This window comes from Sparus aurata, chromosome 22, assembly GCF_900880675.1.
Source record: "Sparus aurata chromosome 22, fSpaAur1.1, whole genome shotgun sequence".
Lineage (NCBI taxonomy): Eukaryota > Metazoa > Chordata > Actinopteri > Spariformes > Sparidae > Sparus > Sparus aurata.
In genome coordinates, this window is record NC_044208.1 from 2,605,236 (window position 1) to 2,630,851 (window position 25,616).

The window sequence follows — 25,616 nt, forward strand, 5'->3', positions numbered from 1 at the left end:
CTTTTTCCTGTGCTGTGCTGCTTTCTGTCAGTCAGTATCACACTGATGATCGCCATGGCTCCGGTGCAGCAAAAAATAAAAAGTACAACTTCAAATTCAAACTTTCTGTCGTAAAATATGCAGAGGAAAACTCGGGAGAAGCAGCCGCTAGATGTTTCTCTGTCGACCCCAAGAGAGGGAGAAAAACTGAGCTTCAGAGTCTGTCCGAGGAGGACAGCAACAGGGCCAGGCTGCCTGCTGGAGGGAGGAAGAAGGCTAGCAAGGAGCCTGCTGGAGGACATAACGTTAGCGGCACGACCGGGACAGCAACACAGTTACAGAGAACACAATACAGAGTAGCAACAAAGTCACTGTCGTGAAATCTAAATGTTGAGTGCTAAGGTAGTACACGGGGTAGCGCAGTTGCTTGTCATACAGGTGACTGGGGTTCGAATCCCGGAAAGGATACAAATTTGATTATTTTTTTGTCTTGTATATTAGCCATTTAATGAAAAGGTTTTTTAAAGAATTCTTGTAAGTCATTGTTTTATTGCTTAATTTTCATTGAATATAAGAAAGTAGGGTTAAGTAGTTGACTTGTATAAAATAATATGACACCGTGGACTGGTTTTCCTCCTGTCCTCCCCAATTTTTTCAGTCACCAGCCGCCACTGATATATATATATATATATATATATATATATATATATATATATATATATATATATATATATATATAGCAGGGGTACTCAAATACAAATCTTAAAGGGCCACAAAGATTTTTTTCAATGACTCAAAGGTCCATGTGTTGAGGTCGGTCAGGCCACATGCAATAATACTATAATATTCAAAACAAAATGTCCTTTTCATTCTAAACAACAAAATACGAACTAAAATAAAATGTGATTTCCATTTTAACATAAATTAAAATACATAGTTGAATATTTCCTCTTTTTGTTTGCCTTCAAACATTGTGTCCATCACTTCAGTCATGCATTATTTTATTTCATTGTGACATAGATGTGACAAGCATCCTGCTTGCAGCTTGATATGACGATTTCAGTGCATTTATTTGTGTTGTGCTCATCTCTGAATTTTGAGGAAATGTCTCTTCAAAATTCCTATGCTTCGTCTCATAATGCCGTTTCAAATTGGAAATCTTCATCACAGCTTCCCCTGGCATATTGTAACGCCCCTTGTGGACTGTGGCGCAATGACTCTTGGGTATTCTGTTGGTGTTGGTGTAATTATGGTTCGTGAATGTGTTTGTGAATAAGATGATATGTAAGATGGTTGTGGGTTAATTCACTTCATTTGTTCTGTGATTAAATGGAGTTGAGTTTTAACAAGGATGATAAAAATTTTGACACCGTGAGTAAAAGGGTGTTTGCCGGGAGAAACTCCCCGTCCGTTACAATTCTTATGAAAATACATGATGAGACTTGCTAATATAATACCTGTTAAACAACGTAAGTGTGTGTTATTGCAGCACCGTCAGATCCGTGGGTTTTGTCCTGGTTGGAGGATGAATGAATGCAAAGTTCCTACTTCTATGAGTGGCTGATTCTGATTGTCCACTGTTATAGCAGTATACTTGGAAAACGCCATTTCAATCTCTTACAACCGGCGAAATGTGAACACGCGAACTGCTCCGAAAGTGAAAGTTAAAAGTTGCGATCGCAGCGGTGAGTGACCCAGCTGTATGTGTATCGTTGGCATGGAGACAAGTCCCGGTGTACACGTGCTGACCCAACCAAAACACATGACGAAGGAATAACAGTTCGGGGGCCACAAACAGGAGGCCGGCGGGCCGGATCCGGCCCGGGGGCCGCCTATTGAGGACCGCTGATACATATATATATATATATATATATATATATATATATATATATATATATATATATATATATAAGTAATCAGATGAATACATCCTCTGCAAAAAGTCACACTTGACACGGGTCTTGATCCCCGGTTGTCTGCATGCAACACGGCAGCAGTTCTACTGCTCTATTCCCTCAGCCCACATGTTTTTGTTGACTACTATTTTGAACATTTCATATTGAATAATTTCTGAAGGAGATTAATATGAGAAAAAGGCCAGCAAAGTTCCGATAGCATCAGGTAAGAAAACTGATCGCAGTCTTTGTTGATTGTAATCAAACATTAATGGAATTTCAATTTCCTCCACTTCTTCGCAGACGAAGAAGGCAAACACCGCAACCTCAGCCAGGTCACGTCACGTCTACGGGAAGAGAAAGTGTCCCACTTCATAGCAGCGTTTGTATCCCCGCCCCTGCCGTCGCCAGCAGATCTCGCTGATGCAGACAGGCAGCAGGAGGTCAACTTGAACACGCCTATTGCTAGTGGAATTTGCTTTAACCAAAACCTTAAAAAGGCTTTAGAAGGGGGGTCACGTGATGCATTTGGACTAAGAGGATTGCTTTCGCCGACCTCCCGCTTTCTCAGCCGATAAATTACATTTTTGATGGACTAAACCTCAATTATTTTGGCTACATTTGCTGGGAAACATGTCCGGTGTTTTGGATTAACACGCGTCTATGTTAACTGGCGACCGTGAGCTGAATGCGTCTGTGGTCGCTGTAGTTACAACAGATGTTGAAAACGAGAAGAGAAGACGTAGCTGTCCTCTGATCTGCCTCTTTGTCCAGGTTTTCTCTGGTCAAAACATACCTGATACATGTTCCGGCTCCTGTTTAATTAAACGTGTCTAGCCCTCTGTCGCTTTATCAAAGTTGCTGGTTGTTACGGAAGACGTTGTAAACAGGAAAGGGGAGAGTTGCTCTTCCTGTGAATGTGTATCTCTAATTAACCTTTATTAAAAGGGTACTCGTGTCTTCTCCCCGTTTGAGTAAACATGCATCACATAGAGGAACTATGGAGCCCTTGTAAACAAAAAATAAATAAATAAAAGAATTACGGGACTTGAACTCACATTCACTGAGGGAAGAAAAAAAAAACACCAGCGCGGTAATCAATCCACTATGCCATTCAGATCACGCAGGTGATGCGCGGTATCACCTATTTCACTCCTCACAGCGGACACAGACACCTCTGGGTCACAGGAGGAGGCCAGATCAACTTGTGACCGCAGTGTCTGTTCACCGTGTCTGTACGTGACAGTTTATAACACAAATAAGCATAACCTTTATGAAATGCACGTACTCATCTTTGCTGTCTATTTGAGTAGGCATTCTTCACACAGAAGAACTGTGGAACCCTTTTAAACGAAACAGAAAAAATAAAATAAAACATTGGGCTTGAACTTAGACTCACTGAGGGAAAAAGCAACTTAACGCGTGATAACCAATCCACTATACCAGACTAACCCCAGTTTGAATGACAGCATAGCCTCTTAGGATAAGCACAGACACCTTTTGGACGCAGAGGGTGGTCAGGTCAACTTGTGACCACGGTCTCTATGCACCAAAAATATCATCAATTTATGTTAGTGTGTGTAAGATTATGTTATAGGCCACTTTAAATGTGTAGGAATGACAGTCTTACTGCCCAAAAGATGCAAAGACTGGACAATACCAAAATGTATGAAAGTTATCCTCCTCTTTATCTGCTCAAAATATAAGCTAGACCCAGTTATTTTCCATCATTCAAGCATTTTATTTCATTTTACTTCAATATAGAAGGTTTTTACCAAAAAAGATCATATTCTTTTGGAAATTCTAGTTGTGTTATAAATCATCACATACAGACATGGTGAACAGACACCCTAACCCTAACCCTACCCGGTCACAAGTTGATCTGGCCTCCTCCTGCGACCCAGAGGTGGCTGTGTGTCTGCTGTGAGTGAAATATGTGATACCGCGAGTCATCTGCGTGATCTGATTGGCATAGTGGATTGATTACGCGCTGGTGTTTTTTTTTTTTTCCCCTCAGTGAATGTGAGTTCAAGTCCCGTAATTCTTTTATTTATTTATTTTTTGTTTACAAGGGCTCCATAGTTCCTCTATGTGATGCATGTTTACTCAAACAGGGAGAAGACACGAGCAGAGGACAGCTACGTCTTCTCTTCCCGTTTTCAACATCTGTAGTAACTACGGCGACCACAGACGCATTCGGCTCACGGTCGCCAGTTAACATAGACGCGTGTTAATCCGAAGCACCGGCACTAAAGGCAATACTAATTCACGAGAGGCACCGCGCAGAAATCGTCCAGAAGCAAAGAAGTCTTTCACGGCTAACACAGAGGCTAGCATGGACGATGGTTACAGCATGTTGTTTGAGGAAAACGTGGCTAACACAGTCTCCAAAACTGTTACTGAAAAGATTGGCGCTCTCGTGGAACGGAAGCTTACAGAGCTACACTCTATTCTGAGAGCCGGGGTTGCGGAAAACAAGCATCAGCATTGGGATGCAGGTGGACATTCCTGCGGCTCGTGTGGTTTTCTCTCGCGCGGATGGGAGGATACCTCTCTGCCTCACCTGCCCTAAGACTCTAAACACCTTTTTAGGGATGCTATTTGTTCTTGTTCCCTTGTTTGGGGGGCTCTATTTTGTTCATGGTTCTGAGCCACCGTTTGGGGAGGGGTTTTTACAGACCGCCTTACTTATTGTGTCATTTCATTCTCACAGTGTAGGCTTAGCTCCAGTCCTGTACTGGTTACCAGGTCAGATACTGCCCTTTTTTCTTTTTTTTCTTTGTACAGAGTACTCTCAACTATATGAAGGGCTTAATTTTGCATGAGTGACCTTAAGGTTATTTCACTTAATGTGAAGGGTATTAATCATGTCATCAAACGCCAGAAAATCTTGTCCTTCCTTAGAAAAGAGAGATGCCAAATAGCCTTTCTCCAAGTAACCCACCTCTCAGACCTGGAACATATAAAATTGAGGAGAAACTGGGTGGGCCAGGTATTCTACTCTTCAAAAAGTCAAGGAGTAGCAATTCTCCTACATCGCTCCCTGCCTTTTAATCTTGATAAGACCATATCAGATAAGAAGGGACATTATGTACTTCTGTCTTGTTATCTTGCAGCAGCTACTCACGTTAGCCGCTGCACGTTAGCTGCTGCACCTCCTGCCCGTTGCCGTCATGCCAGACAAAAAGTGTGGATCCCTGAGTGCAACCTGACAGGCACGCTCGAGGAGCGGTTCACCATTACTCTCCTGCCTGTCAGGTCGCACTCGGGGATCGACACTTTTTGTCTGCCATGACGGCAACGCGCAGGAGGTGCAGCAGCTAACGTGAGTAGTTCAAAAACCTTCTTTTTCATAAACTCTGTGTACACAAACAATGTTCTCAATGCTCTTGAGAGTTTCATGTTGTGTCGAGCCTTCTTAGTGTTCTAAAAATAGCGATTTTGATGCTAGCGTATCCTGCCCCGAATACTCCTGTTGAAAATTAACGTGCCCAAAACCGAAACTACGGTAAATCTTAAAAGTGCCTCTTTCGTCGTAATTATGCTTTCACACAAAGGTTTGACTCATATTCAATCCCAAATAAAGCCTCGGTTGCTTTTTGGCGAGAGTTTCGCTTCAAATTTAAGACTTTTTAAGACCTTTTTGAGACCATTCATATAAAAAATTAATACCTATTTCTCGGCCTATTTCACGGCCCGACCGGCAAAGAAGAATGAAATCCTTGAATTTCAGAGTGTTAATTTATTGAACAAACAAAAGACGTCCACAGTACTCAAAAGAGATGTCTTCATGTGATTTACTGGTTAAATAAAATAAATAAATAAAGAATGAAATCTGTGGGTATGTAAGGGATGAGGGGGTGTCATCTCGTGCCCCATCAGCTATTATCCTCGTTTCCATTGTAGGACTGGTGTTTGGCGATGGTATGAAGAGTCCACAACACCTCTGCTTTCAGACGAAAACGCTATGTATTGCATCATTTTGGCCGACCGTCCACACGGATCCTGAAAATGCACTTTTTTGATTTCGGGTCTCAGGGTGGAAAAATCAGAAAAAGCAGCCCTCCCGTTTTCAAGTGGACGGCGAATCCGCTTACTTTCCGAAACGATGACGCCATCGCCCCACCCCTCGACCTCTAGCCTCCGACCTCTGAACCCCGCGACGTCTCATAACAACAACAACAATGCTGGACTACATGCTTATGTTCCTGCGCAGAAGATATTGAGCCTTTCTTGCAACTTACATGCCTTGTAGTTGAGTGTGAGTCGCAGCAGCAGTTCGACCTCATTACCGGTCCACACAAACGATTCTGGTTTCCTTGCACTAGCCACTGTCATCTTCTTCTTGTTGTGTTCGGTTTCTCCGTCTACTGTCTGTTTGTTTACAGCGCGCAAGCTTTCTGCGCATGCTCCATGTCTTCTTCTCCATTTTTGGTGAATGTCAAGCGCCACCTATAGGCCTGGAATATGAACTACACCGTTTTCGGTCGTTTTCAGTGGATCTGTGAGGACGCAAATATTCTTGAAACGATGCCGAGGAGGAAGACGGTGGAAAAAAAGATCGTTTTCAGCCGTCTGGACAGCCCCTAATGTTAGCTGCGGTCGTTGCAGGAGCGGCAGCAGGAGCAACTAGCTGGCAAACGTTAGCTGGAGGAAACACGGCGGTGATGGAGGGAATTCTTCAGTGACGTTCTCTGAGCAATTTCTCCGGGGCTGCGATGCGTTCATAATTATTGGTTCCGCCCATACAGTCTATGGTTCCGCCGCTCTTTATTTACGTTATTTGATCAAAATAATAGTGGTTGACAAATTAAACTTTTGACGAGAAATGCAATAAGGAGAAGTTACATACAGCACAAAATTTAAGACCCAGATATCAAAATTCAAGACTTTTTCAAGTTTTTTTAAGGTATTAGTCTATTTGCTTATATGGGCAATATTTCAGGAACTGCTTGGCCGATTTGGACAATATTGGAGTGGTTTTGGGGGTTATTGAGGACGCTGAATCCATTTCTGACATTTTCAAAATTCAAAATGGCAGTTTAAAGCAAAAGTGGCCATATTTCAACTCCCAGTGGGCCGATTTTGATGAATTTTGACTCAATTTTGAGGTTTTAGCTGAATCTATAAAAAGAAATTGTAGGATATTTATGAACACAAATATGGAAATGATGCAGAATATGTACATTTTAATTCACATAATGGTACACTCTGAGCTGACATTGGAGATAACAAAGGTAAGTACCATATCAGAATTCAAAATGGCAGTTTAAACCAAAAGTGGTCATATTTCCACTCCCAGTGAGCCGATTTTGATGAATTTTGAGTCGATTTTGAGGTTATCTATATGCTTAATACTTTGGACCTGCATTTCAGAATCAAGAGAGCACAATGTCATTGGTGTGTATTTTGAGACGTAATACTTCTTCAAATTTCTTCAATTCTGCATGCATTTTTTGGCTGCACAACTTTGTGTCATTGTCAATGTGGTTACTGCATTGGGCATAATACTGGCTGGATGGAAAGACGGATGAAACAGAGCTTTTTATACTTGGATCATACCATTTCAGTGCAAGTAAAAATAGAAGCAGATAACCATTACAGTGTGTATATAGTGCATATCTCATTTCAAAAATGTTATAGATTAATAACAGCCTACTTCTAAACTGTCTCTTGGGGTGGTTTAAATTGTTAAAATATGGTAGGAGTTATTTTGCGTAAAATCCAGAGACTTGATCCACAGTAATTAATACATCAACAGTTAATGTTACCACAACTACCTAAAAGAGTTAGCCTACTTTGCTTCATCACCCCAAACCTAATAGCTCACAAGTTCTGGCGAGCAGAAAGAAAGGGTGACTGGCTGTTGCAACAACATGCCTTGAAGAGATGCTGCCCTATTTCTTTGCCACCGCTCATCAGAACTACTCAAGATGGATCACATGGCATCTGCGCGACATGCGGCACCTTCCTGCTACTGCCAAGGATGACCTCCTCGCCAGAAGCCATGTGTGCTGCCACTCAGATGGTGCAGCTGCAGTGAGTGGAGATATGTTTGGGGAGCAGACATACATCAAGCAAGGGAAGGGAGTAGGAGGCATGAAGGGCATCTCCACCAAGACGGCGTGCCCATCTACAGGTGCTGCATTGGAAAGCAGCAGACCGCCCTGATCCACCAGCAGGGGATATCACCACACCACTCGTTTGGATGGGACAAGAAGGAAGGCGAGAAGGAAGGAGAGGAAGTCATCATGCCTGTCCTGGATTCAAGCCCTGTTGCTCCTCGTGACCTGTTGGACATTATCAGCTGTAGCGGCGCAGCTGCAGAGGCAAAGGCTATGACAGTAAATGTTGCAACCTGCTCACATACTCACAACAAGAAGAGCAAGACGAAAAGAATGTAGTCTGAAGAAGAAGATGAAGACACAGCAGATAATGATGTTGATGATGAAGATATGGTTATATGGTGCAGAGTAGCAGAAGTGAAAGGCGCACTTGCTTGATGAAAGTTTTCCAGTTGTAACACGTTGCGTAACTAGTGCACATAGAGTCTTCTGCTTCGACAATTTTGGCTATGCTTGTGTTTCAAAACCTGTTCCTGTTCTAACTGTGACTTGTATTATATGGCCTTTCTCTGTATTAGTTAGCCATAGTCATAGTATTCTAGTTTGATATGGTACTTGCCTTTGTTATCTCCAATGTCACCTCAGAGTGTAACATTATGTGAATTGAAATGTACATATTCTGCATCATTTGGATAATTGTGTTCATAAGTATCCTACAATTTATTTTTATAGATTCAGCTAAAACCTCAAAATTGAGTCAAAATTCATCAAAATCGGCCAGTGAAAATGTCAGAAATGGATTCAGCATCCTCAATAACCCCCAAAACCACTCCAATATTGTCCAAATCGGCCAAGCAGTTCCTGAAATATTGCCCATATAAGCAATTAATGCTAATTAATGCTAATAATGCTAATTATGAAAATTGCTCAACATATGCAAGTTAGCATCCGGCAGTTTCTTAATGCTGGGGACCCATACTGTACATTTCTAACATAAAACTTTGGTGTACTCAACATTTCCGGGTTCACATTCCTGGCAAATAGACTATATTGTTTCCAAATTCATAAATTCAATGCTTTTAAGACTTTTTAAGACCCCGCGGGAACCCTTTAAATGGATCCTAACCACTCACCCACAGCTGTTGTCATAACTAATGGGCGACATTCTGAACCCTTCCCAATAGCAAAAGGTGTCTGTCAGGGGTGCCCTCATAGTCCGCTCCTCTTTGCCCTAGCGTTGGAACCATTAGCTGAAGCTATTCGATTACATTCCGATATAAAGGGAATAACAATAGGACATAAGGAACACAAAATTGCATTGTACGCGGATGATATCCTTGTGTTTTTGTGCTCTCCTCAGCTATCAATTTCTGCAATTATGGATATTTTCAATAAGTTTAGTAACATATCTGGCCACAAAATAAATTTTAGCAAATCTGAAGCTATGCCACTGGGAGCCCTGGATACTACAGAGGTTTGAGAGAACTTCCCTTTCAGATGGTCGAATTCTGGCTTTATTTATTTGGGGATAAAAGTGTCCTCAGACTTGAGGGATCTGCAAAAATTAAATTTTGCCCCAATCTGTACTTCAGTTAAAGCGAAACTCTCGCCAAAAAGCAACCGAGGCTTTATTTGGGATTGAATATGAGTTAAACCTTCGTGTAAAAGCATAATTATGACGAAAGAGGCACTTTTAAGATTTACCGTAGTTCGGTTTTGGGCACGTTAATTCTGAACGGGAGTGCTAGGGGCAGGATACGCTAGCATCTAAATCGCTATTTTTTGAAACACTAAGAAAGCTCGACACAACATGAAACTTTGCTCGTAGCATCACCAGGGTCTCTACTCATGAACACGAGCATTGAGAACATTGTTTGTGTACACAGAGTTGACCAAAAAGAAGGTTTTTGAACTACTCACCACTCAAAAAGTGTCGATCCCCGAGTGCGACCTGACAGGCACGCTTGAGGAGCGGTTCACCATTAATCTCCTGCCTATCACGAAGGTATGCGTCCGGATTTCAAAGTAAAGGACGACAGAAAAAACTTAAGGATATTTCACCCAACTTTGACGTGGAATAAAAAAACTTATTTTCCATAAGTAGTCTATGATTCATACACAACTGAACTTAGTACTTCCTAGACTACTTGCATGCATAATATGAAGTACTTTTACTGTGTACTGTTGAAGTAATCCTTACATTTTTTAATATGCTTAATTAAGTTAATTTAAGTTAGTATCCATGCATATTTAAATGTAAACAAATGTACATATTCATAGTAAACACAAATAATATGCTAATATTATCTGTCAATATGATGTAACCGACCTGTATAAAGCATGTAAAGCAGAGGAATTAAGACACAGTTTAACACACAGACACAGAGATATTGGGTCATTCTATAATGAGGGGTACATTTCAACCAAAAAGTCAAAATAACAGTATGATTTTTTTGATAAATAAACTAGATGTTTCCATAATATACACAATTGGCAAGCTTAAATTAACTTAATTAAGCATATTTAAAAATGTAACTTAAGCTAATTGTTTGGATACACATATCACTGCTCTTTTACAGAAGCAAGGTATGTAGTCTATTGTATTTATATGTGTTTTATACACTGTATAACTACACTATATGAAAATGGTGTTTGGAAGCAATTTATGCTGTGAAACTGACAAAGAGAATGTAATGTATTTACAGAAACTCTTTGAAAATGTGAACTTGAACTACATAAACCTGAGAAGAGGTAAAAAGATATGCATTGTGCTTATGTGACTGTTATGATACATTATGTTAAACAAATCATATAGAAAGGGGAATCTGGAAAGGAAACAAGACAAACTGTGTCCTCATTCCCCTGCTTTACCTGCTTATATCGGTCACATAATTGTTACCGTGGCCTCCCAGCCCTTGGATCTTTTTGTGCTCCATCTTCTTGATGTTACTGTCAGCTGGGATTGGCAAATCTATCTCAACTCTTCTCTTCTGCTCTTAGTCAACCACAGTCAATGTCTGCTGGCAGATGGTCAGCTGAATTCTCAAGTTGTATCCATGGCCATATATGCCTGGGGTGTTATGACTGTAAAAAGACCTACTCATGAATCCAAGTTTCAGAATTACACAGTGTTGGAGGAAATACTCTGATCTTTTACTTAACAAAAAGGGCGAACTATCCTTATTAACCTTGTACTCTGTTAAGGATTTGGACACAGGATTACTCCAACAGTACACAGTAAAAGTGCTTCATATTATGCATGCATGTAGTCTAGGAAGTACTAAGTTCAGTGGTGAATCATGGACTACTTGTTAACTCTATCACTCTGTGGAAAATAAGCGTTTTATTCCACGTCAAAGTTGGGTTTCCTTGCGATTACCGTAAATGTTAGTAGATTCGCGCACTAGAAAACAACATGCGGCTGATTTGACCAAGCAAACGCCAACCATGGCTGGCTTGACCGCAGTAATCCACTGGGATGTGTGAGAAGATAGACTCAGGCTCTGCATGACCTGTTGCAGCTAAACAGGCAGCGCTGTGGGCAACAGTTGGCCTGTGGACTGTTGTTTGACCACTAATGACATTACTTATTATAACATAACATAGCACTAGCACATAGCAAGCCTCTGTACTTGGGTGAAATAAACAATTCATTCAGTGTGCAGGGCCCTCGGCTAACGTTATAAGCTAGCCTGCCTGACAGTATGATGGTGTTAGATATCTAACACCATCACACAAATTAGTCAATGTGAACTAAGTTAGCAAGCTTTAGGTTTAATCGAAATGTCAAACAGAGTAGGCTTATAACATGACACTAATCATTTTAATGCTGTAGTTAACAACAACTCCACCACTGCTCCCTGGCACATGACTTGCTTGTCAGAAAGACGTTGTTGGTGTAGTCACTCAAACATGTCTGACCAATGGGGAAGCACCCACCCACTGCGGGATGTTTGTGTCAAAATAATTCAATCAAAAAAAAAACCATCAAAACTTTTTTCACTTAATTAAAAAAAAAATCACTTCAAATCGAAAAAAAAAATATTTTCAATAAAAAACAATAACACTTCAAATGATTTTTTTTATTTTTTGAGGGGGGGGGATTCAATTTTATTTTTGCATTTGAACAGTTTTTTCTTTGATTGAAAATATTTTTTTTGATTGAAGCAACTTTTTTGGGATTGAATAATTAAGACACAAATGTCCTACCCATAATATGGCCCAAACACAAAAAAGATTACTTCAATCAAAGAAAACATTTTCAATACAAAAAAAAGTGTTCAAATGCAATTTTTTGAGTCTCAAATGTTTTTTTGCATTCAAAAACATTTTTTTCTATGATTGAAAAAGTTTTTTGGTTTTTTTTGATTGAAGTGATTTTTTTTATGGAAAATATTTTTTTTTGTTTGAAGCAACTTCTTTTTTGATTGAATAATTAAGACACAAATGTCCTACCCATAATATGGCCCAAACAAAAAAAAACATTACTTCAATCAAAAAAGTTGCTTCAAACAAAAAAACCATCACTTCTATCAAAGAAAACATTTTCAATCAAAGAAAAACAGTGTTTAAATGCATTTTTTTGAGTCTCAACTATATTTTTGCATTCAATCACTTTTTTTATTTGATTGAAAAAGGTTTTTTGGATTGAAGTGAAGGTTTTTTTTAATTGAAAATATATATTTTGATTGAAGCAAACTTTTTTTTGATTGAATAATAAAGACACAAATCTACCTTCATATTCATGTAATTGGCAATCTATTGAGAGATAATACCTTACTGTTGTTCCAGCAATTACAGGAGACATTCAATATTCCCAACCATTTTTTGGGGTATTTACAGATTAGGCACTTTGTGTCTTCACAGAACGCCTCTTTCTCTGTTAACATCTCTTACAGTGATGTTGAGAAATTTCTTCTAGAACACAAAAACAGAAAACATTTTATAGCATCCTATTACTCACTCCTTGGTTCTTCAGTCTCATACCATTTACCAGACTTCTCTCATAGATGGGAAAAAGACTTAAACAATGAATATATTGAGGATGATTGGCAGGCAACTATACGCTTGATCAGGTCTACATCTACTTGGAACCGTCTGAGAGAAACTCAGTACAAGATACTTCACAGGCTGCATATTACTCCTGTTATTTTAAACAAAATTGACCACTCCTTTTCTCCTCTATGTAACAAGTGCAACTTAGAAAGGGGGACATATTTCCATTGAGTTTGGGAATGTAAATGGATTTCCAGTTTTTGGACACTTATTTCAAAAGTAGTCAGTGGGATATTTAAAATAAAAATTAAGAAAGACCCTGGGGTCTTCCTCTTGGGCCTTCCCTCTAGGGACTTGCATCTCACTGCATCACATTATAAGCGCTTTCAAAAACTCCTTCTAATTGCTCGAAAATGTATACTGAAGAACTGGATTAAAACTCTTCCACCTAGTGTCACCCTTTGGTACAGGGAGGTCTTTTATATCCTCCCTCATGAAAGATTACAAGCTGTTGTAAAGGGTAAGGACGAGTTGCTTGAAAAAAATTGGACGCCCTTCCTGGTCTATATACCTGCAGATCTGAAAAATCTACTTTTGAGGGGCAGACAATCTGAGGGACACTGATAGGCTGCTGATGACTGGTTACCCTCAACTTATGTTTACATACTGTGGATTGGAAACAACGAGAATGAACTTTTCCTTTTTTTTGTATTTAACTCTGTATTTAACTCTGTATAGTATGTGCTGTCTAATGGGTCGGGGTCGGGGGTCTTGTTTTTGTGTTCTGTAAAAACAAATGTGGTTTAAAAAAAAAAAAAGGCTTTAGAAAAAGGTGAGCCAGAGTTTCTGCAGGTATATCTATCATTTCTCAAATCTGGAACATGCAACAATATCATATCCAGATTGTATTGTAATCCAACAATCGAAACAAGAGAGCAAAGAATACATAACTTTAGAAGAAGAGGGAGAAAGAGGGAAATGTACTGATTTCTGCTGAGAGTTGGGAGAAAATATGCTGGTTACAGTGGATCTCAATAGGTTCGAACATATAGAGAAAGTTTTCCTGGAAAAATATTGTGATATTTTTTGTTACACCCATCCAGAAACAACATCAAGGTGGTGGCGATGCTTGTTGGAGACTCTGTGGGACCAGTGGAGTGAATCACCAACGGAAAACATTTCAATAAAAAGAAAATTTAAAATAAAGAAATAGCGTCCACTAACATAAACTTAGGACCGACTTCCAGCACAACACAGATGTTCTACACAGCCCCTTTATTTTTTTCAATTATGACAGCTTGGATTTGCTATCGAATTGGCTGTACCTAAGATCCTTGGACTGTATTGGTTCATTCTCAGTTCCTAAATATCAAAATACCAAACAGTTTTATAAGATGAGAGTGAATGTAACTTCTGATTCAGCTGTGTGTCAGTTGACCCAGCATAGATGTTTCATGCTGAGTAACCTCCAGCAGAAGTTGGCAGTATGCACCCAAATGTTTAACAGTATCACAGCTGAGCTGCTGCTTGGCCAGATGGAGCACAGAATACACACGCACGCACACACGCATGCATGCAGGCACACACGCACAAACTCGTGCATAGTGACAGTCAGAACCGGCACCAAAGTCCCCTGAGTCCTTGCTTTATTCTTTCATCCCAGCTCTCACATCTCCTGGAAACACAGCAAGGTTCAAAGGTCATTTACCAATACACAGGGTGTGATGTAACATCCCCTTGTGCCAGTTTGGGCCAACCCAGAGGAACATTTTACTGCTCAAAGCAGTAAACTCAATGAGAGTTCTCATTTCAGTCTCGTTGTAGTCTTTTTTGGTCTCAAACATTTCTCGTTTGTTTCTCCTAAAATTCCTTAGGAGCAATAGGTGAGACTTGAGACTTTACCGCTTAAACCTTGCTCCTTTTCCAGCACTGGGAGACATTCTGAAACTTCATTGAGAGCTTGATGAAATCTCCTTTTAAACTTACAGGGAGCCCAAGTTGAGATTTTCTGCACCTGTTTCTCAGGAGAAACAATTGAGAAACAGGAGAAATCAGCCACAGCCTCACTTTGGTCTCACATAGATCTCATAGTTGTCTAGGAGAAATGAATTAGACGCTACTGAGATCTCCTTTCCAATTTTCGTTTCCCCTGGGAATGCTTATTTAGACAAGTGGCCTGGATGTTGGATGTGGAGAGGTAATGATACCTAAATTAGGCTAAATAATGTCACAGAGTATTGAAACTTGACTTGAAGTTGAAGGTCTGTGTGAAGCATTTTCATACTGAGAAGAGTAAGGTTATCAAACCACACAAATGTCAAGCTTGTAGATCTCCGCAGTGTTTATCTTTGGTGTTCCTCTTCATTGTGTGTGTCCGCAGACACTGTTACAATAGGTCTATTATGATGCATGTTTCCTGATTTCAGGAAATTAGTTAACTTTTTATGTAAATAAGCAGTTGTTGCAGGGACAGTATTAAATCATTGTTTTAATGATATTATTTTGTTATTCTCTGGCAAATACCTGAAATGAAAAGAGACAACATACAAAGCCAAATAGTGCTGTGCACTGTTCCTGTGTGCATGCTTTATACTGTATGTGTTTTTTCTGTATCAAACCAATTTTCCATGGCAACAATGAACACTTCTCATCTTACTGTAACAGCTACAATAATATTACATGTGCTGCTGCTCCCTTTGATAATTTTGTTTTGGCCAGCAGTATTTGGCTATTTTGACAGGGTGCGATTATGCAAGCTAAATCCAGGATAAAGGGGGCAGAGCTTCATATGAAGCATTCCTCTGCTCAAGAAAAGGAATGTAGGACTCGTTTTGGAAAGGCTTATGTGATGGATTGAAAGTGAGACAACATAAAACAGATGGATCGAAAAGACGGCAGGATGGATAAAGTAGGGAGATAGATTAGATTGATAATCAAGAAGAGAAAGGGGAAAAAGCAGGTGAGATGCATTAAACCAAATCTAAGGCCTTTATCAAAGCTTCATGTACATTGCTAATAATATGTAAGAAATACGATAGAGCATGACAGATTTTTTTTCTTTTTTGGGGGGCTTTTTTTATTGATAGAACAGCTGAAGACGGGACAGGAAACAGCTTGAGAGAGAGGGGGAGTGACACGCAGCAAAGGGACCCAAGGCGGGACTCAAACCCAGGTCCGCTGCAGGGAGGACAAAGCCTCTGCACGTGGGATGCCCACTCTACCCAGTGAGCTAAACGGGTGCCCGGAGCATGACAGATTTTGAAGCAAACAGGGCTGATTTTGGACACTTTTGTGCAAAAGTATTTGTATGATGTATAGTATCTCGACGATGAGGCTTGCCGTCTTCTTTACAGAGCAAGTTCCGGTAAAGCCAAAAGTGTGAAATACTCCCCCTCCCATCTGTTGTATATGAGTGTATAACATCCTAATTTAGATGCCCTTAGCTACTTAACAGTTGCTGACTCAGCCTCAAGGTGCTGGGAGCCAAACTAGGCAAGAAAACCACCTCAGTACTGTATTCCCTGTTGTCAAACTGTCCTCTGTCTTCTTGGAGGCTGTGTTGTTTCGTCCTGGTCATACAGTATTTGCTGGGTGCTGCCAGTCTGCAGAGTCGGCAGACCGCTAGCCCCATTGTCGGGGTGGTTTAAGACAAATGCTGTATTTCACAATGTGATTGTGAATGAGAGTGAAAAATAGTTTGTGTCATGATTCTAATCTTCTCCAAATGTAATCGATTCTTCCTAAGCCCGTGCTACACCCTGCCACCAAGTCACACAAACTGACAGTTTTAACTCCCCGGTGGAGGTAATGAATATGATTTATGTTGGAACAATTTACAACGGGTTTGCTAATGCTATCGTGCTGACCCTTATTTTAAAAAAACTAAAATTTAACTCATGCTTTTATGTTAGTTGCTTGCTCTGATTGTTAAAGCTGCATTAGGTTTTTCTGGAAATGGGAAGTTGAATGAGAGTGTCATTCCCGAGAATCAGTATATTACAACGGGGAGATGATGCTTAACAATCAACTATCAATCTCAACAAGCATCCCCTGCACCTCTAACAGTTAATAAAGGTTGTGGGGTGAGGTGCATGGAGTTTTATCAGCTGAAGAGGAGCCTACCAGAAAAATTATGTCTGGTAGAAGCCTTCTAAGCAATTGTGATTTGTGCAGTGTGATTTTTAAGTTGGAAAATACATATTCACTGCTCTCTGGTGGATAAACTATGGAATGAAAACTGAATGACTGGAATTTCTTGTTACTTGTCTGCCATTGAAAATGCATACAGCCCCAAATAGACCTGTCAGTGTGGAGACAGCAGAGGCTTCCTGCAGGCCTGAGGCCTGCTGTTTACCTGAGCTTGGCTGGTGGCTTTCTTCCAAGCCATGCCCAGCGTAACTCAATCAGGGGAACACAATAAGTGCAGAGCTGAGCCGAGCTGCACCCAAACAAAGCATGAACCTGCAAACGCAGAGACAATACCTGGGATGTAATGGGGCTTGTGCTGTTGTGTGGGAATACACATTGGATTTGAAATTCAACTGTATTTAGTCAGTATAATTACAGAAAATCAGAGAATCTTGGGTTTGAAGTTTGAATGCTGACATCCTAATCTGTCATTCTTCTTCATGCAGCTCATTATGCTGAGTGTAATGTTTAGGATGTCTGGGTATGCTGACAGCTTTTAACCTAATCCTTCTAGGGAATTCTAATGTGTCCTGGCTTCTGTATGAAGGAATTCCCCACTGTTGACCTTGCTTATGTCATTGTAACTCCCTGGTTAAGCACAGAGCATTACTGCATGCAAACTGGGACATTAGCGTCTTATTAGTGTTTTGTGAGAATGACAGAGCTGCAATGAATAAGAAGACATAGCAACTACAAATTACTTTAATTTTAAATATATAAACTTTGCATTATAAACTTTTTGTAGGTTGGCCCCTGTGTCACAGACAAACACTATTGTAACTTAACAGATAGTTATTGCTTACATTTCTCTCTTCTGGGGCCTTAAGCACATAAATAGGTCATTTCGCGCAAATTCATCTAAAAGCGCCAAATTTGGCACAGATGTAGCTCAGGTCATACTGAAATAATTTAGCCAGGGCGCCGGAGCCAGCGACCCTCGGGGCTAAGATGGCGGCTAAATCCAATATGGCCGCCGCCCGAAAAGGGTTCAGACTATAACTTTTGAACCACATGAGCTACAAATACAAACCTGATGTATTTTTCAGCTTAATTGATCATGGGAAACACATAGGAATATTAATATTTATGACCCAGTGCATCTGGACCCTTTAATCTTCCAATTCCAATATGGCCCCTGTCCAAAAAAGCAGTTTGGCTGTAGTATGGGCCTTACACCCCATTGTTTGCGCCAATTTATCTACAAGCACCAAATTTGGCACGGATGCTGTTGAGGGCATACTGAAATGATTTAGCCAGGGCGCCCGAGCCAATGGTCCCTGAGACCAAGATGGCGGCCAAATCCAATATGGCCGTCGTCGCCTGAAAGGGATTCGGCCCTAGCTTTTGAGCCAGATGAGATACAAATACAAACTTGATGTCTATTTTACCTTTTTTGACCATAGGAAACCCACTGGAATACTTACATTTATGATTAGGTATATCAGGACCCCCCAAATTCCCTAAATTCAATATGGCCACTGTCAGAAAAAGGGTTTTGGCTACAAATGTTTAACCAAATGCGCTACAAATGAGGATGTAGTGTCTATTTTATGTTTATTGACCACAGGAAGTCCATTGGCATATTTATATTTATGCTAATGTAAGTCTGGAACCGTATTCTTTTCAAGACTGTGTTTAAAAATCCTTTTTTTACCACAACTTTGAAGGTTATTCTCAATGTTGATTCATTTCCTCATAAAAGTGAAATGCTTTCAGTGTACCACAGGTGAATACATTTCAAGGTGTAATCATATAAGAAAGAATAAGACACAATTATTATTGCAAGGCAATATTTATATCATGTCAAATTGTTAGAAGAATAATGTAGTCAGTTTGTCCAAAACTCTTAAAGGCTTGCTTAGCATAACAAAAAACAGCACTAACATAAAACAACAGTGAATTCTCATGGTTGAATTCTCAGCAAGAGCTGTGGCTCCAGCCGCGTAGATGAAGCTAGACATCACATTTTCTAGAATGGTACCAAGTCTTTTGAGAGCCTGCCTCCCACCCAAGCTGCACTGATTCAGCACATTAAAAGAGCACTGCTGCAGGCCAGCTTCTACAGGAATCAGGTAACCGCTGTCCAGCCAGATATCCCAGAGTTCGATGGATGGGGATGGTATCGGGACTCCACGAGCAAGACTTGGGATCCTTACTGGACTAATCTCAGAGATGCCAGTAAAGCCTGCACCATTCTCCTCCACTGTGGCTGCAAGAAAGCATGTAGAGGGCACTGCAAGTGCTGTAAAGCCGGAGTTCGTTGCACTTCTATATGTGCATGTGAGGGTGCTTGTACAAACAATGATGGTGGAGACGATGAGTGATCCGGTGATTGTGAGTGATGATGATAATTCATGTGAGAGAGACCATGAGAATTTTTTTATGTTATTGCTGTCGTTTTGTTATGCTAAGCAAAGAGTTTTGGACAAATTGACTATATAACTCTCTTAACAATTTGACATAATATAAATATTGCTTTGCAATAAAAAAATATGTCTTATTCTTTCTTATATGATTACACTTTAAAATGTATTCACCTGTGGTACACTGAAAGCATTTCATTTTTATAAGGAAATGAATCAACATTCAATCAATCAATCAATCAATCTTTATTTGTATGGCGCTTTTCATACAAAAAAGTAGCGCAAAGTGCCTTACAGAGTTTAAAAACAACAACAGGAAAAAATAAACAGCAAATAAAATCAAGAGAAGAAAATCAAAAGAACACAACCCTCCCACCCCCACAGACATAAACAGAGACATACACAAATACATACACACTCATACACACACTCACACATACGCACACAGACACACACACACACACACTCACACGTACACTAGCTGTCACGAAAGAGACATGGCTGGGCAGCGAGACCTGAGGCGAGAGGAAGCTACCTTTGGGGGGCCAACCACACTGAGAGAGATCTCGGTCCAAGGCCGCAGAGAGCGCCGCCACAGAGACCACCCCAACCCCGGGCAGACAGGAGGCCCCGCACCAAGGTGCAGAGCCCTCCAGCCATCTGGGCTGAAACCGTCCATGGGACAGCACCCCCAGCGGCGGACCAGAGACAACTCCCAGTCTGGCAGGCCCAGGAGATTAAAAACTGACAGACTAAAACAGTAAAATAAAGCAATAAGCATAGAGGCTAAAAACATGAGGGACTAAAACATAAACACATAGAGGCTAAAAACGTGAGAGATTAAAACAGTAAAAAAGGATAAAGGATACAAGTGCTCTGATTAGCACAGCATAAAATGAATTTAAAGGAATTTAAAAATCAATTAAAAGCTTGGTTGAAAAGGTGGGTCTTGAGCCTCTTTTTAAAAACCTCAACAGTCTCCGCGACCCTGATGTTCTCCAGCAGGCTGTTCCACAGTTGGGGGCCATAATGACTGAAAGCCGCCTCCCCGTCCTTTTTTGAACTAACCTGTGGTATGGTTAAAAGGTCAGTGCCGGAGGATCTCAGGGTCCGCGGGGACTGATAGAGTAAAAGCAGGTCAGATAAGTAAGAAGGCCCAAGACCATTTAGACACTTAAAAACTAGTAAAAGAACCTTAAAATCAATCCTGAAATGCACGGGGAGCCAATGCATGCTCTTTTTGGGAAGGCCAGAGAGCAGGGCATTACAGTAGTCTAGGCGGACTCTGGCTATATTCTAAAGATGGTAAAAAAAAATTGTATCTTTGTTATATTTTTGATGTGTGGAATAAAACTGAGCTCAGAGTCAAAAATCACACCCAGATTTTTTACAGAGTGTGATGGTTTAAAATCCTTTTACTTTGGTAAAAGTTTCTCTTTCTGGCCTTCAGGACCAATGGCTAAAACCTCAGTTTTGTCCTGGTTGAGCTGTAGGAAATTTGCTGCCATCCATGTCTTGATATCCAAAATGCAGTTAAAAAGGACATCAATAGGCCCTGTGTCATCAGGAGACACGGCTATGTACAGTTGCGTATCGTCAGCATAACAATGAAAGCTGATGCCGTGCCTCCTGTAGACGTCCCCAAGTGGAAGCATGTAAAGATTAAAAAGAGCTGGACCTAAGATTGACCCTTGGGGAACCCCACACTATAGTGGGTTTCTGAGGAACATGTATCCATACTTGCAAAGAAGTGTCGATCTATGAGGTAAGAGACGAACCAGTTAAGAACACTACCAGAGAGGCCGACCAGGTTCTTCAGTCTATTTAATAAAATGTGATGGTCTATTGTATCAAAGGCGGCAGTTAGATCCAGTAGTACCAAGACTGTGACTTTATGGTTATCTAAGTTGCACCTGATGTCGTTTAAAATCTTTAAAAGGGCTGTCTCTGTACTGTGGTTCATCCTAAAACCAGACTGATACATCTCTAAAATGTTGTTTGTTGGATACAGGCCGATAATTATTAAAGATGTTGGGATTTAGGTTGCTCTTCTTCAGGAGGGGCTTTACCACCGCCGTTTTAAAGGAGGTGGGGAAGACACCCCTCTGAAGAGAGCAATTCACCATGTATAACAGCTGATCCTCAAAGAATCCACAAAGTGTTTTAAAAAACATTGTGGGAATGGGGTCTAATAGGCAGGTTGTTGGATTTACTTGGGAGAAGACTCGACCAAGTGTCCTCGTACCAACCACTCTCCAGTGTTTCCTCGGGTAAAATCAATGATCCAGGTGTATCGACATTTAAAATCTGGTGAGGTAAAAGACTTGATCTGATGTCATTGATTTTAATGGATTTCTAACAATTTGACCTGATATAAATATTGCCTTGCAATAATAATTGTGTCTTATTCTTTCTTATATGATTACACCTTGAAATTTATTCACCTGTGGTACACTGAAAGCATTTCACTTTTATGAGGAAATGAATCAACATTGAGAATAACCTTCAAAGTTGTGGTAAAAAAAAGGATTTTTAAACACAGTCTTGAAAAGAATACGGTTCCAGACTTACATTAGCATAAATATAAATATGCCAATGGACTTCCTGTGGTCAATAAACATAAAATAGACACTACATCCTCATTTGTAGCGCATTTGGTTAAACATTTGTAGCCAAAACCCTTTTTCTGACAGTGGCCATATTGAATTTAGGGAATTTGGGGGGTCCTGATATACCTAATCATAAATGTAAGTATTCCAGTGGGTTTCCTATGGTCAAAAAGGGTAAAATAGACATCAAGTTTGTATTTGTATCTCATCTGGCTCAAAAGCTATGGCCGAATCCCTTTCAGGTGGTAGCCATATTGGATTTGGCCGCCATCTTGGTCTCAGGGACCATTGGCTTGGGCGCCCTGGCTAAATCATTTCAGTATGCCCTCAGCTACATCTGTACCAAATTTGGTGCTTGTAGATGAATTGGCGCGAACAATGGGGTGTAAGGCCCATACTACAGTCAAAACTGCTTTTTTGGACCGCGGCCATATTGGAATTGGAGGATTAAGGGGTCCAGATGCATCAGGTCATAACTATTATAATTCCTATGTGTTTCTCATGATCAATTAAGCTGAAAAAGATATCAAGTTTGTATTTGTAGCTCATGTGGTTCAAAAGTTGGCCCCAAGGGTCACTTGCTCCGGCACCCTAGTTCAATCATTTCAGTATGACCTGAGCTACATCTGTGCCAAATTTGCCGCTTTTAGACGAATTTGCGCAAAAATGTGCTTAAGGCCCCCAACTTTAGGATTTTTATATCTTTAACATGTAAAACATTTTTAAATATCATAACTGATATTATCATCATTTCTGCTTATAGATATCTAATGGGTTATCATTTAGAGGGATTAATCATTGTGTGCATGAAGCTGTGGTGATGTGATTTAGTCATGGCACAAACCCTTTGGAAGCCTCTTATTGGCTGATTGAGTGCTTGAGGGGAGGCATTTTGAGTAGAATAGATAAGGGCTGACACTGAAGATAATTTTCATTATTGAATGATAGGCAGATTATTTTCTTGACTAATCAATGAATTGCTGTCACTGTAAACTGCAAGAAAATAGTAAAAAATGCCAATTATAATTTCACAGAACCCAAGCTGACATCTTCAAAGGTCTAGTCCGACAGTAGAATATCCAAAGTTTTTCGGTGTACAATTATATGAAATTTAAAAAAAGCAAATCCTCACACAAATTTGGTTTAGGAAAATGCTATTTATTGAAAGACTAATTCATACAGGTTCTGGTTTGGAGGTGTCTGTCTTTAGGGTTTCTGCATCCACCTTAGTACTGCATTTTATTTGTTTCATTCAGCATTAAAAGAATGTCATGAATTTAGCAGCAACATGCCTTTCTATGTCTACTTTGGATAGTCTACAGTAGGGCTGCACAAAAAATCGTTAAAAAATCGCGATCTCGATTCACACATACACGTGATCTCATATCTACACACAGCGATTCTGAAGCATTTTATATCTCGAGCTGAATCACAAACAAATGCTCCTATTTTCCTCCCGGATTTTTTGAAGCGCCCCCAAACGCAGCACTGCCGCTGCCTCCTCCCTCAACCTGTGGTAAAGCGTCTTTACAACACATGATTCAGTGGCGGAAGCCCACCTGCAGTTAAGTGTATGGAAGGAGTGAGTGGCTGTGTTCAAATTCAGGGGCACCATCCTTCGGAGTGCGTATTTGAAGTGCAATTATGTCACAAAGCTGCGCGAAGCCTGTCCAAATTCAAAGTGTGCTCCAAATGCTCCCCACAAATGCCTCCTTCTTTTGCCTGTTCCTGGACGACACACCGCTACTATCCTTCGCGGCTACACATTGCCCAAGATTCATTGCGTGCCTAAAGAGAAGAAATAAATAAATAAATAATGGCGACCTCAAGTGGGGCAGATCTCGCATTCAAATGTAAGTATTGGGTCTATACTCCGTTTTTAGTCATTTGAGCGTCAAACGCCAGATATGTTAAACTTCAAGGGACCTTAAAACCCCCAAATATCAGTTAAAATACGTTGGTAATGGTTGTGTTAGCTTGTTGTTGTAGCCACAATCTAGGAACGGTCGCTACTTTCAAATTAAAAGCCCCCTGCTAAGAACCCAGCTCTAAACTCCTATGGGGTGTAATGTAAAGCTCTTATTTTGAAGACAAATTCGTTGTCAACTGCTCACAGCCCAACGTCGGGCTTCACGTCACGTCACATGTTTACCTCTACCTCTGAGGCGGCTTTTGGAAAAGGAAGAAAATTATGCCTCCGTTTTAGAAAGCCGATCACAGCAGCTATCACATATCACCTAGCTTAAGATACAGCCCCAATAAACACTGTACAACATGAGGTATAAAAGGATGCACTCTCATCTTGGGAGACTAATTTATTTATTTTTTTTAATTTGTGTAAAAATATTTTCTCATCCAATGATAGAACTTGAAATGAACAAAACAACATTGCTTTGGCAGAGGCATAGTAGTATCTGCCATACTATCATGTTTTTTTTGTGTGTGTTTTGTTCAAGTTCATCAGTACAATAAACATTTTGTGAAAAAAATCGTGCCAGAGAATCGTGATCTCAATTCTAAGCAAAAAAATCGTGATTCACATTTTTTCCAGAATCGTGCAGTCCTAGTCTACAGTAAGGACAATACCAGAATTTAAAAAATTAAAATATAGAATACTACTATTAAAGACAAGTACCTCGGTATGTCTTTCAATACAAGAGCCAAAAGAAAGAAAACTTTTAGGAACAAAATAGGAAATATTCCTTGTTAAACTTTAAAATGTACAAGCTGCAAATAGTGCTGAACACATAGCAACATATTTGCCTGTATCTGCTATCTCACTCTTTTGGTCTCTACCCAGCAGTCCAGCTCAAAACTCACGTTTCTGCTGGCACCGCACCAAGCTGCCTGTTCATCTCATGGTCCATTTACTTGTCACTCGTGAAAACGACACCGAGATCCAATAACTCTTCTGCTTGGGTAATGAGCAAACCCCCCACCCAGAGGTGCCAATCCACAGTTTTCCCGCAGAGGACGATGGCCTCAGACTTTCTTGAGATCCTGTCCATAATTTTCACAAACAGGATTGGAGATTAAGGGCAACCTTGACGACAACTGCTCCAATGTTGGTTGTCTAACATATTTGCAATGTTCATATCTGTGCTGCCTTGGGTTGAATAACTGATTGTACTTCATTACTATCAACACTATAGGAAGTATATATCTTGATATATAAATTTGAATGTATAAACATAGTATTGAAAACGAATCAAAGTATCAGTACTTTTGAGAAATGTATTCAACAGACATTGAGGTTTTTTTTTTTGTTTTTTAGAAATGTTTTTGTAAAAATAATAATAATGATAATAATAATAATAATAATAACAACAATAATAATAATAATAATTAGGTTTTCAAATATTTGAAATTACATTTTTGAACAAGTTAAGTAACATCTTCTGCTTTATGGCCAGCCCACAGTCTTATATTGGCAGGATGCAGAGTTGATCCTCTGCTCAGCTAACATGAACAGCTGTGCATATTGTGCACTACTCTCTTAAACCATGGATTAAGGATTTGTTT

The 25,616-nt window shown here is 40.1% G+C and overlaps 1 protein-coding gene across 3 annotated transcripts in view; it reads left to right on the top strand.

Annotated features, from left to right (window-relative positions):
- Window positions 1-25,616, top strand: part of ankrd6b (ankyrin repeat domain 6b) — a 188,744-nt gene that overhangs the window by 85,123 nt on the left and 78,005 nt on the right. The window lies entirely within an intron of this gene.